Raw genomic sequence first — 12,018 nt, forward strand, 5'->3', positions numbered from 1 at the left:
TGTCGTCTATTTCTTCGACATCTCCCTAACTAAAACTGTTTTGATTTAATAAAGTCCAGTGAATTTCTAAAATGAACTGATTGGAAAACGTTAATGCCCTTTCATGCATACTGCGTGCATCTTCGTTACTGTTAAAATTCAAATTTCTCATCCCACTATGATTTAAAACTTATCTAGTAGTATTTACCTCCCTTACAATACTTGGTACCCCAAGATCTCGTATTCTTTCTCTTCCGAATAATTTCAATTAATTTATTTTATGTTCATGAAATTTCCTTCATTATAACGTTGTTAATTAGATGCGAACTAGTGTGATAAACGGTGTTAAATAACAGAGTTAACTGTATCGCCGGCGCCAATTTGCGTTTTAGCAACTAATGTGTAAATTGAGAAATTTTCTGCATTTTCTAAATTAGGAAAATCTTGAGATTAGTTCCACATAGGTTGAAACTTATTCTGTAAAATCTGAATGTGTTAATGAATCTAGAATGCTGTAGTTATTACGAAAGCATCGCAATATTTCTTGAAATATTTACCAGACGTTCGTATCTAGATTAACAATTACTATTAATGGAGATACATAAAGTGAAATGAGATGCGTTCTAAATCTTTCAGCAAGAAAAATTCTCACCTGTCGATTATAAAATTTAGGCCGTGCAAGAAATGCGTCAATACGCAAATATACACACACGCGCGCGCAATCACACACATACATACACATGCATATACACGTTAATAAAAGACAATATTATATTTTCATATTCTCCTTCATTTTAGCCTTTTCTGATGATTGCCTGGGTTTTTGACCTCCTGATGTGAACCCAATTGGTAAATTGATGGTTATGAGAATATCATATTACATTTTATTAATGTTAATAAAATATTCTCACTTTATTAGCAAACATATGAGTAACCATATACGAACATACATACATACATACAGACAGACAGGAGTTTTCCTGGGGGTTTTGTTCTGCATGGAACAGTCATGTAAAAGTGATAACAGCCTTTACTGTAATATATATATATATATATAAAAGCAACATGGGTTTTAAAGGTTATTGCAGTACGCACGTTTCATGCTACTCCATTTATATAAGTAATGCGGGCATTACATTAAATGTAAAATGCAGAGCAATCTTCAGCTGCCCAAGAATATAGAAAATTACAGCAGTATGGACATATTACTATTTAAAATCTAAGTGGGAAGAAGAATACATAAAAATCCATCTTGGCATAGCCAAGGCTAGCAGGCTAGTAATAAATCCGAGGTAGAATTCTAACTGTCTCTGATTTTATTAGTCTCTTATCTAGTGGTTCAAAGTATAAAGGGGCAATCACTCCTAAGGAAAGGGAAGGTGTAAGCATTAATACATGGATAAGGTTATAAAGATTTCTCTGGTCAGAGTGGCAACACATATATATATATATATATATATATATATATATATATATATTTGAGCTGCTTTCTCGTACACGAGCAAAATTATTGCTAGAAAGAATCACTGAAATGAGTCATTGTTGATGCAATGTGAGGCCCTTGTGTGACTCGTGAGTCCTGCCAAAGACTTGCACATTATATATATATATATTGTTGTATTTCGGGCTTTTTTTCTTTTTTCTGCCGAATAAAAACACGCACTATATATATATATATATATATATATATATTATTCACTCGTTTATTACTGTTCTCATTTTATTATTTTAACTCATGTCCATTGTCCGGAACTCTTTCGTTACACATCTGTGTCCTCTTCAGTGACACTTTTCGTTTTCGTGTGTGTTCTTATTCCACTTACTCCATTCTGTTCTTCTAAGATGTGTATCTTTATGTCCGTATGCGTTCGTGCCCTTGTGTGTGTGTGTGTGTGTGTGTGTGTATGTGTGTGTGAGTGTGTGATAGCTTTTAGGAGCAATGTGGCCTTCACCTCAGCCCTATCCTCTCACCCATTGTGCTGCTACTGTCCTAAGACCCGAAAACAAATATGGAACAGTTCCTGTATTCCTCTGTGTGTGTGTGTTCGCCCACGGTGTTGCCATCGTGATAGTTGTTGTAGTTGTTATTGCCATCGTTGACACCGCCGCTGCTGCTGCTGACCGTGTTACCTGTGTTGTTGACATTACTATGGTCGTCCATGAAGTTTCATGTGTGTGTGTGTGTATTGGTTCGCTTCGTATGTATCCATGCCCTTTATATAGTTTCATTTATTTATTCTATCTGTCTCTGCCTTATATTTATCATAGGTATGTGGCAGATATATTTATACACTTTATTCATCTAATTATATATTTATTTACTTTTTCATACATCTATCTTTATGTCTCATAAGTATCACAGGTAAGTGCATATATGTCTATTGTGTGTGCATTTCCTTGGATGTTTCTGTGTATTATTTACAGTGTTTTTCTCTTTTCTTTTCCCTCTCTCTTCTCATCCCTACTATCTTCGGTCATGTGATGCGGTGTGGTTACCGTTCCATTCGAATAGAACAGAAACAGTGGTTGTTCCAGTAGTCGTGAAAACTTCACCTCTTTCTCTGTCAGTTTTCTCATCGAAGCTTGCATATAGACAACTTCTATCTCATTGTATCTCTCTGCTGCTTAGATTGTCTGCAAATCCAGTTTATGAAAATACCTAAAGAAGAGAAATCTCTGCAAGAATTAGACCAATAAAAAGAAGAGAAAAAGTAATAGAATATGCAACTGAAAGCAAAGTGGCGCGCGCGCACGTGTGTGTGTGTGTGAGTCTGTCTGTCTGTGTGTGTGATAGATAGATAGATAAATAGATAGATAGATAGATAGATAGGAAGGCGGCGAGCTGGCAGAAACGTTAGCATGCCAGGCGAAATGCTTAGAAGTACTTCGTCTCTCTTATGTTCTGAGTTCAAATTCCACCGAGGTCGACTTTGCCTTTCATCGTTCATAGTGTGACATTTCCTACTCTAAGCTCGAGGCAACCACACATAGTGAGTAAATCTCAGTATACACTAGCCATTTGACACCATACTGTATGTCTGCATTTATTTTTGGTGAGGTGAATTGTCATTAAGTTTAATATGACCGTTGGAGCTGCCTCGCGATGACCACTCTACTCAAGGTATTCGAACACTGTCTCTGGTATATGGTTATAAAGCTATTTGTTCTTTATACTCATCAGTTTTAAAAGCTCCGTAGAAATGTCACGACTGCTGCCCTTCCGCTGATTGAGCCATAAAATACAATATATTCTATTAAATATGCAGTTCAATTTGCATTTACTACAGTTGCACTTTACTCGACGAGAGACAGTCGTGCAAGTTGACCTATAATATCTAAATGAATTTTTCTACGTTTTCAACAATGGAGACAGTTTTTTTCATAAATATTAAAGGAAAGTGATCAACATGCAATAGAGATAGAACGAAGTTATTTAGACGAAGTATCAAACATTAACAAAAAAATTGTATAGGGAAACGAATATAATGTAAGATCAATTATATTACACCTAAATTCGGTTGAGTATGTAAAGTGTATTGGTTATCACACAGTAGTATCAAAAAGCAAACGTAAGTTCGACATCTACGACTTCCTAATTTTATCAGCATTCATATCTCCATGTTCTGCAATGTCACAACTTATAAAGGTATTTACTGGTTGTTTCTAAGTGCACAATTAATTTAAGTTTTTTTCTTTTTTGTTTTCACATTTTATGTACAGTGTCATCTTTCACGGGTTTCACTTAACTAAGGAATAAAATCGAGAGCAATCCTATTATATACATAACATCTATTTTTAAGTCAATTGGCAGATAAACTATGGAATGAAATTGAAACAATATGAGAGAGGAGTATACAACACATGTCGTAGAGTAAATAATTCATTATAACTGATTTTTTAACTAGCGACTCAAGTTTCATGCTGCTGCAATCTAGAGGCGAGAAAATTGCTTATCAAAAGTGAGATTACCATTTCCCTTCAATAAACTACATATAAATGAGTCTGTGTGTTTGTGTATTAGTGATTTGTTTTTAGAAACCACAGCTCAGCGAGATATTTGCTGTATTTTGTTTACGTCAACTGCAGCATCAAGTGCAGCCTTAAGCGCTTCAATTTTCTATGAATGTAGGCACGCCCTATAGCATATTAAGATATATTAATACAGCATAGTCATACGGTACAGAAGAAAATCTAAGGTTATCTATGACATCATATAGACTTTCTTAGCGTTCTTTCTATGAGAGCTTTTCAATGCGTTTTCTGTACATAATATTCTTCAGTAAATTTCTAATAATTTTGATTACAGTTACAATGGAAATCACAAGAAGACTGAAGAAGACATTCTAAAGGACAGTTTCATTTAGCTCTTTGCAAATCCCTTTCACTTATAGAGATATGGAGCAAAATATCAAATAAATATTTTCAAGTAGAAGAGGTAACAAGTTAATAATAAAGAAAATAGTTTTCAAAGTGAGTCTTTCCCAAAGCTGTACATTAATTAATACCTAAGTTGGCTTTACAGCATTTCAGTTATCAAACGCTGATATGAATTTAATTTTAAACTAAACTGCGCATTCTAATAAAAATAAATAGAGATTCTGATTGTTTCAAGACAAGGGATAACCGTGAAAATGTTTCATCTGCTACTTCAAAAGGTATCATCTGTACAGCTCCTGTCATCTTTTGTTTCAAGTAGATAAGATTACAAAATATATTTAATAAAGATAGAAAACATTGCAATCTTCTCATCAGGGAAGAAAAAGAGAAACAAAACGCACCATGAAGACATTTTAACCGAATGTGATTACTGCATATATGACGACGGGAACGCTGGTAATTTATTTTAAAAAACCGTTAATAAGTATAACGTCAAAGGCAATCTATAGAAGGAGGAGGAAGAAAGAAATTAGAAGAAAACTATGAGTGGAGAAAGATAGTGAGATAGCTGAATAGGAATAAAGATTAAAGGTGTGGAAATAGATATATTTAGTGGGAGGTGTCTACTGATAAGGAGAAACAGAGACAAACTCTAGAAATAGAGACAAATTGCAGCTTTGTCAGAGCAGTATTTAAATTAGTAGTTATTCATCACTAAGTCTATTGGGCAGTAGGAAAACACACCACAAGAAGCCCATAACTTGTAGAACACCAGCAATATATTAGGAATACCATACAAATGTAAGGCGAATTGGCCTTACATATTTGTTCCGACCCTCTGAGTTCTGAGATCAATTCCGCCGAAGTCGCCTTTGCTCTTCGGCATTTTGGGATGGATATCAAAAGCACTAGCCTAGGGCGGTGTTTGGTTGAATTTTTAGAGCGTCGAACAGCTTAGCATGTTGTATCTGTTCTGGCTCTATGCATTCTAAGTTCGAGTCCCGTCCCGTCACCGAAAAGCAGTTTATGGCTGCCACCACAAGTACATAGTACAGCTATTTGTAAAATTAAAACTTTTGTAGCATGAGTGCATGGAACAGGTGTAGGCAGAGAATATTGTCTGAATAAATAAATACTAAGGACAGCTGCTGTATGAGAAAAAATAAGAATCAGACATTAAGTGTTAATCAAGTACACGAAACAGAAGCATGAATCCTAAGTAATAGAAAGTGGCTGGTGGACGTTTTTACTTACGTCCTCCATTAGAACAACAAAAGTAATCCGCAAAGTACAATCGAAAAAAGGGCTTAGCGAATGTAGTCAACAATATTGTAAGAAGAGGTGGCTCTCGGAAGTAAAGTCAATGTCCCAACAATGCAAGAATTCTTTAATATCCTGTGTCTCTATGATACAACAGAAGGTCCACTAACCTAAATACAACACAAATGGTCATTCGAAAAAGAGAGTAATATTACAGACTTTAATTCTATAAAACTATTGGAATTCTGTAATAGTGCTATAATTTAATGGGTAACCATCAACCACTATCTCAAGCATCACAAATGTGAGCTATTTTCCTCTTGGACAGCCAAGCAACAGTAGCCATAATAAATTTTTATTTTTCGGTACTATGTATTGAATAATCTATATCTGAGAAATAGTAGTACTAAGCACTTGTCCCTTCTTCGCAGGTGTGTGTACGTGTGTGTGAATCTATATGTTTACCTGATTCAACCGCTGTATTTAATTGCGTCCCTTCATTTGAAGCATTTATCATATTTTTTTCTGTAAAAACAGACGGATAAAATAAATGCTAGACTGAAAAAATATATATTCTGAAAATTAAATGGTCTACTGAAAATTAAATGATCTACTGAAAATAATCCTTGGAGACTGTAATCCAATGGCTGAAACCAGTTAAAGAATAAAGAAATACCTGTGAGCAAATTACTTGATTTTTCTCTTTCTTTCAACTGACACCATAACATTACATGATACGTGTGCCCACATTGGTTACAATTTCAGATAATAGATAGCTTTTTTTAATGGTATCTGCCAGTGAACCAGAACGTTCCTTTTGTCTGTTACACATGTAAATTATAAAAAGTATACTACCACCAGCTCTGCCTATGAAATTTCCTTCGTTTGTGTTGTTCAGTTTACGATACTTGTTTCGGATGATCAAATTAAGCAGAATGGTTTCAATTTCAAGAACAGAAGCAAGTGAAACGTGGGACAAACTGAAACTTAGTTTACATTTATCTGAGCTGTCATTTTCACAATGAACATTAAAGGTAGAGCGGTTGTTCAAAAGGAAGTAGTAGAACATGTATAAATAATGGGTTTTAACTACCCAGGTGTACAAATCTGTTGACATTAAATAAATCTAATTCAGGAGAGAAACGAAAACTCACTTGTACGGAATTGATATTACTAAAACTAAGAATGTGCTGGAATTTTTTTCCAACTGCAATTACTTAAAACGATTCTACATATGTATTTCCAACTATTATCCGTTCTAACTCACCTCTCATGATTACATTTTCAAAATAATATATAAATCAAACAAATGCGAGCAGAAATTATATACTCTCTTGTGTTTTCGAAATACATTTCTAACCCCACAAAGTCATTTTTCAGTAGGTTTTAGTTGTTACTGTTGTTTTTGTTGGTCGGGGTTCAGTTACTCTCGTTTAATTAGATCGAAGTACGACACCACGTTGACGAAGCATTAAGAAATACTTTAGTTGAGGAAGAAGGGTTTAGCAATCAATTTAAATTTCTCTTTGTGCAGGTGCGTAGACACATTGAGCGACTAAGTGATGTTGATTGGTGACTAATTACAATGAACACAAGGAGTTTTAAATATTTAGCAGTAAATAAAAATTAGATTTTCAGCAGATACAATTACCAAATGGATGTGGCATCATTGGTAATAAATTAGTGTTGTTATATACCTTGGTATAAGATTTACAGTTTTATTCTCTTTGCTTTATACATCTAATGGGCACTAAACAGGTCCTAAATGAGCCAGGGATACGTCATCAGAGTTAATTAAAAGCATAATTAAGCATGTTGGAGACACTGATTCTTCATTATAGTCGAATACACAGCTGATGATAAAGAGCTAACACTAAATACTAAACCTAGCTTGATGACTTGAAGGTTTGAACTCAAAGACAACAGGTGTTTGCGATATATTTCATTCAAAAGAGAGACGGTAAAATAGGTAGCTAATCGATCTCTTGAAATTGAGTCAACCCCTGTTCTGTCACAGTGGCCATAAAAATTTATGATCTGATTATTAATAAAAAAAATATCTCTATTAAATCCCTATTTGAAACTATTTTGCAAACATTATATTCGCTTTATAATTTTTTTCATTCAATAATTCATGTACCCTGCTTTTTTTATTTAGTAAATGTTAATGTAAATATTAACAGAAGTAACAATTACTCTTATTTTGTATTTCATTCAAATTAGTAAATATTGTCGCATTAAAATTCGTAACCTGAGATTTATGAATTATTACTACAGCAAATTTGCAGAGACGTAAGAACGTTGGATAGACGCCCGCGTTATTTAAGCCGACTCTGAACTGTGTTCAAATCGATCCGATGTTGACATTGCCTTTCATATTTCGGTATCGATGAAAACTGTACCAATCCAAGGCGACGAAACTGTAAGAACGTCGAACTTGATGCATTGTAATATATATTCCAGCTGTTTGCGTTCTCAGTTCAAATTCACCATAGACTACTTGAGTGGTAGATTTAATCTGTCGCACAGTTTAACATTCCTGCTTAGTACATTGGGTACCTTTAGAGGAATCTGCTCTGTTGCAAGTAGGCTTTTGGTTTAAAATATTTTCCTCCTCTTGCGTGTGTCGGAAAGCCTGCAATGAGGCAGTACTAGTGCCTCTCTTCATAACTATAAGATAGTAGAAAGATATTGCATTTTAAATAAGTTTTATCTATAAATACAATTTAGGCGGTCTACTGATTGAATCGTATAATAAAACGATTAAATTATCGCGCTAACTGTGACACGTCTTAGTTTCTGATTGTTTCGATAGAAAAGATCAAGTGATTTTGAAGAAAATTCATTTTACACTACAAGTAATTGTGTTGTAGTTTTATGAATATTGTAATTTACCTAGACTCAGAAATACATGACCACGTTTTAGTACGCTAATTATCAGAGTACTAAAATTGAAAGCCATTAACTCTACGACATAAAAGCTAACAATAATTTCTAGCTCCGAACCTGAACCTTGAATGTCCATTATTAGCACATCAAGCAATTTTAACCATTATAGTGTCCGGACGAATTATTCCCCTTCAAGACTGTTCCTTATGGTCCAAAATGCTATTAGAAACTTCATTACTTGTTTTTCACATACGTTGACCATCTGATATGACCAGTCTATGATAAATCTTCCATTCAATCTTTCAACCTACCACGGCCAATATCACATCATCTCTATGGCGGCACCAATGAAAGTGAATCATTTGATAACAACTGACTGCAACACTTCACTGGCACGCGCACCCTCCACAACGGCGATTTTACGTCTAAGAGGAAAAGAGAAATGTTTTAACTCTTTGGAAATATACAGCCTATTCAAAGAAAGAGAAAAAAAGAAAGAAAAGTGACGAAGGAGAATAAAAGCCAAAGAAAGGATATAAAGGATATTAGATAAAGGACGATAATTGTGATGTTATAAACTGGGAAACCTCACCAGTACATCAGAGTTTATAGCAAACATGTTTATCGTGCAACGAAGAAGGTGTCATAGTATGAGAAAAATGTACAGCTAGTTTATATTAATAGCGTGTGCATTGGTAGACGGTGCCGGCGATATTTGGTTATATTACTTCCGTTAATCACGACTCTTTAACGGCTGTTTGTGATGAGAAAAGACGAAAATTACAGTGGCTGGTGGATTTTGCCAGTAGCCTGTCACGGGAAAGTGATAGAAAATTTATTAACTCCGATCTAGACTCATAAAAAGAAAGTACTATACTCGGTTGAACCAATTCGCCGGACAAAATAATAATCGTCTTAAACCACTGGACAAGAATGAATGGACGGCAGAGGAAATGGTTCAGTATATCTAATATTTATAGTTTTACTACAGAATGAGATGCCATTTTGATCCCTTTTGAAATCTTCATTTCCTCTAAACATTACTAATACAGACATATTCTCCTTGAAATATCGATACCATACTTATTGAATTCCATTTTTGACATATTGACAGCCATTATGTTCGAAGTTTAGCAGTCTTATAAATTAGTAACCCGAAGAACATATTTTTATATTCGATAGAGAAGACCGTGTTTTCCAGTTATATTGAAATTGCCATCTACTTTACGGAAGTGTAAACGATGATTAAATACAGGTTTAGAAGTAAATCAGCAAAGGAAAAAAAAAGATTACATGAAAATAAGTGACAAGGAACGAATGGAATTTATTTGCCTTACGTCGTCATTTATAGTCATAAACCCCAGACTATTAAACAACGTATAGATCTCTAAAGTTTATGAAAAAAATATGGAATCCGCTCAGTGTAGTGGATGATTTCATTGATCTCAGAGCAGAGAACATTAATTCGACATTAATTCGGAACCATGATTTTAATTCACTCATTGATAGTTCGTGATATTTGTAACTTATAATAATTTGGTAATACTATTTTCACTAACTGGTGTTATGTCTTAGGATAATTGTTGAACTGTATGTATGTATGTATGTATATATAATGTAAGTGTTTGTATGTATATATACATACTTAATCAAAGGCATATATACTTACTTACGTGTACACATAAATACAAATATTCATATTATATTATTGTCACGACTACGTTCACGGTTTACCCTTTATATAAAGGATTAATAATTTGTTTCCTTGAGCACAATAGCTTCTCTAAATTATATAACGAGTAAGTTCCGTTGGGTTACATGATAGCTTTTAACCTGTGTTAAATCATGAAATCTACCAGAATTGCATCACCTTCAAATGATCTTTCAATCCTAATTCATTCACCACATACGTATCACCTGCTTTTATGAAATTGTTTATTTCAGTTATACTGATGGATAAAATCCTTCTACGGTTTTGGTTATTTCCTCTATTTTATCACATCAACATTCTTAATTGCTTTTCTTCCTCCAAGAGTTTTCTTTCCTATGATGTAATTAATTTTCGACTTTGCATCTTGGTCTTCTTCGCTTAATTATTATAATTATTAATATAATTAGTACAATTAGCATAATTATTAAACAATATAATCCATCCCTTTTCCACCTCCACATCAGATTCAGCTTGTTCATTTCCCTGAAATACTTCTCCGTTTCATTCCATCAACTCCACTTTTATACAGAATCTGTACCGACCTGTGAAAATATTTGTTTAATTGCTTCGTGTTTCAGTTCAGCAAACAACCTATTTTATTTTATAGCTCTGAATTGGTCACAATTCCTTCTTGTCCAAGCCAGACTTACAGGGGAAAAAATCTTTCTCCTGCCGATCTCTATGCACTTTCAATCTGGAATTTCTCACTAGTACACCCTAACTCATTTACTCGATTGCTTCCACAATAATCATGATTCTTGTTAACTCGTTTTTTATCTCAACTGATCGCTAATAATTTCAGGATAACGACCGGGTTTATACTGCCGCAAAATAGACCACCTACCGAGTGAGACACCTTCATCTTACGTTCCAGTTCCTTAAATGCCATTATTCGATAAATCATGATTTAATATTTTTACTTATATGAAGCAATGAAAGTGGGACTGCATAGCCATGAGTATTGACTTCCAGGCGCCATCATTACGAAGGTTGCCAACCAAAGCTTAAAAGGCCTTCTTTCTTCCTATTAGACAAACTTAAGGTCGCTTACCTCCAACCTAAATAAGTTCAAATTCCGTCGAGGTCGACATTGCTTTCATCCTTTAGGGGTCGATAAAATGAGTACCAGTTGAGCGCCAGGGTCGATGTAATCGACTAACCCCGCTCTGAAATTGCTGGCCTTGTGACAAAATTTGAAGCCATTATTATTATTATTATTATTGTTGTTGTTGTTACTTAAAGGTTTCGGTTACATTATTTTTTACATTCTGAATTCAAATACCATCGAAGTCGACATTGCTTTTCATTTATTCAGGTCCATAACAAAAAAAACAAAAAGATTAATAATAATAATAAATACCGCATAGGGTTGGATATATTCTCTTATTCATCAACGACTGTGGTGTAACAAAAAGATGATAATGATGAAGAGGCAGAGGAGAAGATGGGAAGAAGAAGATGGGAAAGGGAAGAAGGAGGGAAGGTGTTGTTGCGGTGATGAAGCTGGTGTTGTTGTGGTGGTGGCGGTGGAGTTGGAGCATATGATGATGAGGATGGTAATGACGATGATCAGATGATGATGATGATGTTGATGATGATGGTGATGGTGATGATGTTGATGATGATGATGATGACGATGATGATGATGATGATGATGATGATGATGATGATGATGATGATGATGATGATGATGATGACGACGACGACGACGATGATGATGATGATGATGATGATGATGATGGGCTGGCTTTGGCAGCGGGGGTGGTTGTCTTGTTGATGAAGAAGGAGATGATAGCAAGGAC

At 34.5% G+C, this 12,018-nt stretch overlaps 1 long non-coding RNA gene across 1 annotated transcript; it reads right to left on the minus strand.

The window, feature by feature from the left end:
* Positions 1–1,681: 1,681 nt before the first annotated feature.
* On the minus strand, positions 1,682–6,873 carry LOC149135638 (uncharacterized). The gene is made up of 2 exons (XR_016241798.1): positions 6,293–6,873; positions 1,682–2,638 (listed from the first exon to the last, which is right to left on the minus strand). It is a non-coding gene; the product is annotated as an uncharacterized LOC149135638 (long non-coding RNA).
* Between the last annotated feature and the right edge of the window lie 5,145 nt (positions 6,874–12,018).

Source organism: Octopus bimaculoides, chromosome 5, assembly GCF_046866305.1.
Source record: "Octopus bimaculoides isolate indiv1 chromosome 5, ASM4686630v1, whole genome shotgun sequence".
Classification (NCBI taxonomy): domain Eukaryota; kingdom Metazoa; phylum Mollusca; class Cephalopoda; order Octopoda; family Octopodidae; genus Octopus; species Octopus bimaculoides.